Genomic DNA, 5,370 nt, shown 5'->3' with positions numbered 1-5,370 from the left:
GAGTTGATGGGATATCCTGTGGTCCCATTTTCGTTCAGAATACATAGGGGAACATGGGGCAAAACGGTACATCGGGGCAAAACGATACCCCGCCCTTTTTAGGAGCTAGGAAGTGCTGAGCTCTCTTGGATGGACTAGGAACTATTCCTGCAAGTGTTCTCTTTGGGGGTTTTTTTCGATTTCACTAGTGCTTCATGGTATTTTCGCATGAACAGTACCTATTTTACAGGATGAGGAACATCATTTTGTACCAATAACTCCTGCTTAACACAAGAGTGTTACGTTATTTTTGTCACACACATTGGCTTCAAATGGAAGTTTCTGACAAGAGGAAACTCAGGGAGTTTGATCTCACTAACCACGGAGTTTTCAAAAAGTGCGTTTCTAACAATATACGTTCTTCGAAATTCCGCAAATCGGAATAACTGGGAAACTTTCCATCGCCCTCCGCCGCTGGATCATTCGGACTTCATTCCAACAAGAAAGCAAATATATACAAAAATCTCGAACATAGAAGAATTTTAATCTATTCTAATCCACCAGTGGCGTAGCGTGTATGTATGGCGTGTATGGCGGCCATACAACTCAAAAGTTCACTCTAAGGCCCATAAATATTAATGGCATGTACTGTGATGGGACATGGTAGACCTGTGCATGAGCCCAACACGCCCTACACTTGAATTTAGACCACGCTACACCACTGTAATCCACATAAATCCTACTCGGATCCAGAACATACAACATCATAGCTACTAATCTACTCATGAATATGGTGTCATTTCTGTACAGTAATGATCTGGTCCAGTTGACACTTCGGTTGTACCCGAATCGAGCCTCAATATTTTTCTCAAGCCTCCCTTAGGTAAAGTTGATACAACTAGGTTTGGATAAGTCCTTCTATGGGGACAGAGCGACCGACAGACCGAGTGACAGACACCGAAGCGAATACAATAGTCCGTCCCTTATACCTTTTTATTACTATTGTAATAGTAAAGGGAGGACGGACTAAAAATCCGGGGATTGCATAATACATTGATCCCTGTGAATCGAGGTATTAAGCCAGCCACTCACTATCAGGTAAACCTGACAGGTACGGCTGAAAAGGTCCGTCTGTCAAGTCTACCTGATAGTGAGTAGCTAGCCTAAGTTTGGAATCCCTCTCCCTGACAATTCATGGCTTTTTTTTTATTATTATTTAAGAGGTTTGACAGAGGGAACTGTAACTGCTATGGTCTTATCCTCCCGAAATCGAAGAGAGAAGGAAGACAGGATAGGAGAAAGCCAGCCGTTCCGAGAACGAACATTATCCCATCAGGATAAAATCCGCCTCGGGCGGGAATCGAACCCGCGGCCTAGCGCTTACAAGGCAGACGCACTACCAACTAAGCTAACTAGGCTGGCACGACCTGAGCCTAGACCTCGAACCATCGACCTGAGCCTAGACCTCGAACCATCGACCTGAGCCTAGACCTCGAACCATCGACCTGAGCCTAGACCTCGAACCATCGACCTGAGCCTAGACCTCGAACCATCGACCTGAGCCTAGACCTCGAACCATCGACCTGAGCCTAGACCTCGAACCATCGACCTGAGCCTAGACCTCGAACCATCGACCTGAGCCTAGACCTCGAACCATCGACCCAATCCTAGACTTTGGACCATCGACCCAATCCTATACTTTGGACCATCGACCCTCGTACCAGGGTGTCCATAACGGAGCTTAGAACCTCCTGCTTTTTGAGATACACTTGAGACTTGAGGATCCTCGCATCAAAGAATCATGCTAGTCGGATCAATGTCGGGCGGTCGCGCGACTTTTCCGCCACTCTGTTCGTCGTATTCTAATAAAGTGACAAGTTGAAATGTTCTCACAAGTTTACACTGCCAGATCTAACTACAGAACTACTTTCTATGCTCGTAAAAATCAATCACATTATCTTATGACTGTAAGCTGGGTTTGTACAAGGTGGTTTTTTGTGGCGATTCCAGCAGACCGAATGGCAGGCGATGGAATGGAGCAGATGCAAATGGGTAAAAATTATAAATAAATGGTCGATTCCTATGTAAAAAGTTGGGAAAAATCCAAATCTGAGGTCGAAACTCCGAAAAAATATCTGTAAAAGGTCGAAAATTCAATTTTTGTTTTCCGTTCTAATGAAAGAGTTCAAATATGTGTGATATCAGACTTTACGCAGTTGTTTTTTCGTCCGTTAGGTAGCGCCACTATGCAAGCGCGCTAGCGGAGGAGCAGAAAGAACTCCGCAGAAACGTATGTGCACAAACACATTAATGCGTTCCCTGCGAGGGAGCTTTGCTCGGGACATTTGATTTGACGTCATCGCCTACGGGAGCGTATGCCGTGACGTCGAAGTTCACGATTTACCGGTATCTGTGCCTGGCAATCACTGACTGTTCGGTGGTAGAAAACATCGCAAGCATTAGCTTCGCCAATTGGTTCTTGTGTACAGGGTGAGTCCACGACTCGTGGTATGCTTGATTGGATTCCCCCACCGACAAAAATTTGGACTCGCTTTTGGATTGCAAATATTTCAACGAGTTACTTTCTGGTGTTCTCGTGTTGACCCAGCACCTAAATGGGAAGTATTGTGTCTCTTCTCGCCAATCTGATGAGAGGCATACTACGGGATGGGCATGCTACGACACAGATCACGAGAGTCTAATGTAGCAGTTGTTTCATTGCTACGAAATATTTTTTTTTTCTTTTTAACCCAGAGTGTTATTTCTGGCATAACCCATTTTGCATAAATAAATAAAAACGTCTCCAATGTAGAGCACAATTTCCCTAGCTCCCATGGACGCAGTGCCCGAGGGTCTCATAAACAAGTACCCTTGCTCCTGATCTCTTGATATATTATGAACTACCTCATGTCAAAATGTACCCCGGGGCGACGAATAATAGCACCTATAATACGAGCACCTATATTCTAATGTACAAGCACTCCTCTGTTTACTCAGATCAGGCAGTTTCTTGTGCCTAAAACCATGGGATTCTGAACGTATAGTACTAATTGACGGTAAGAGACTACAAGGCCCGGATTCGATTACCGGACATAGAATGGGAGCTAGCGCTCACAAAATTACCACGTGAGCCAGGTCAGTGTTTTCGTGAGCCTTATCGTTTACTCCTGCCTCATGAGATACAAAACTTTTGACCTGTAGCTTTGATCCGGAAAGGTGGATAATCACAGAAACTCGAAGTCTCATTGGACAAATCAGGACTTTATCCAAATAAGTACAACTGTTTCAAAAATCGAAAAAGGTCTAAAATTTACTTCATATAGTCACATAGTGTTAGAAGAGTACATGGATGAAACATCTCAACCAACCTGAGTGGGCCGAGAAAAGCCAGAAGTACGCGATGGCCCAGATGATCACCCATCCTGATACTAGCCACGCTTAACAATACTTAACTTCAGAGATCCTTTGAGAAATGGACCATTCAAGGTGCTATCGCCTCTGTTGCAATTCATTGTTGTAATCCTAGGAGAGATAATTGCTCTAATGATTCGAACAAATTAGACATTTAGGCTCCTAGGTTGTTAGATTACATGGATGAAACATCTCAACCAACCTGAGTGGGTCGAGAAAAGCCAGAAATACGCGATGGCCCAGATGATCACCCATCCTGATACTAGCCACGCTTAACAATACTTAACTTCAGAGATCCTTTGAGAACTGGAGCATTCAACGTGTCATCGCCACTGTTGCAATTCATTGTTGTCTCAACCAACCTGAGTGGGCCGAGAAAAGCCAGAAGTACGCGATGGCCCAGATGATCACCCATCCTGATACTAGCCACGCTTAACAACACTAACTTAACTTTAGAGATCCTTTGAGAACTGGAGCATTCAAGGTGCTATCGCTATTACTGTTGCAATTCATTGTTGTAATCCTAGGAGAGATAATTGCTCTAATGATTCGTACAAATTAGACATTAGGCTCCTAGGTTCCTTTTCATCTTCTTTCTCAAGGGCTTCGTCCAGGCCTGAGTTTTCTGCAGCATCACCTGCTCTATGACTTTGAAACATCACCCAAGTAAGCGCAACTGTTCTATTCACACTCTACAGTAGCAGTTAGTGACCAAACGAAGCGAGGTTTATGTTTATAACTCTTTTTTCCGCAAGATTGACTATGTAAGATACTATTTTGGTGTAAAGTACTAAGTTGTTTTTCCTTTCGAAAAGGAAAACGATTCCGGTGGCGCGCCATCTTGGATTTTCTATGGTTTTTTGAAGAGGTTTGATAAAGAGAACTGTAACTGCTAAGGTCTTATCGCCACGAAAGCGAAGAGTGAAGGAAGACAGGATCAGAGAAAGCCAATCCTTCCCAGAACGAACCTTATCCTTTCAGGATTCAGGATAAATCCGCCCCAGGCGAGAATCGAACCTAGGCTGGAATAGAAACAGGAGAAACCGCGAAAGTGTTAAGTCCTTTTCAAGTCCAAAGTTATCAAGTCCGAACTAACATCATCTAACATGACATAGGATATGCTACAGAAGTAAACATGACATGGGTTATGTTCCGCAGGAGCTAATAAATTTGATTCTTATCAACTTCTTGCTTCTTCTGGCAGAATGTGCCAGCTCGAGTTAGTACCTAGAGGTGGTTACCATCAGAATCTCTCTCCCAGACTCAAAGACTTTGAGTCTTTGAGTTTCTATGCCAGTCTGAAGTTATGAACCAAAGACTAAGTCTCCGTAGAGTATTGACTATTGAATATCCAAGGCCCTGCACTCACGGGTCGTAGTTATCTTATTTCTTACCTCAAAAAGATGATTGGTTCACCGTTTTTGTCACTTTTTTCGTAGCGACTCATGTGATCTGTGTCGTATTAGCATGGCGAAATGGCCATTGTACAGGACATACCGTAGTATGTCTCTCATCAGATGGGCGAGAAGAGACACAATGCTTCCCATTTAGGTGCTGGGTCAACACGAGAACACCAGAAAGTAACTCGTTGAAATATTTGCAATCGAAATACGAGTGCAAATTTTTGTCCATGGTGGGGATCAAACCCGAGACCTTCTGCATGGCAAGCAAGCGCGTTACCATTGGGCTGACGGTGTGAACGTGCTGGAATTTTATCCTCAATATAATTTGAGAATTTGACCACAATAATAGTAGTAGTCTACTGCTGGAGTAAAGGGACTTTTCAGTCCTATTCGAGCAGTATAAATAAGCACTATTATTAGTATTATTATACACAAGGACGTAATTGGCGAGTAAAGTCTGCAATGTACGCAATCAGTATTTCACCTTTTTCCTTCCTGACACGATTACAAACGAGTTGGTCGCAAGTAGTTCTTCGTCCAGTTTACGTCTCTTTCTCTCAGTTTTATTGCTCATCAG

The sequence above is a fragment of the Diaphorina citri genome, unplaced genomic scaffold (genome assembly GCF_000475195.1).
Source record: "Diaphorina citri unplaced genomic scaffold, Diaci psyllid genome assembly version 1.1 scaffold447, whole genome shotgun sequence".
In the NCBI taxonomy this organism is placed as follows: domain Eukaryota; kingdom Metazoa; phylum Arthropoda; class Insecta; order Hemiptera; family Psyllidae; genus Diaphorina; species Diaphorina citri.
The sequence above is the reverse complement of the archived record's forward strand: the minus strand, read 5'-3'. Positions refer to the sequence as shown.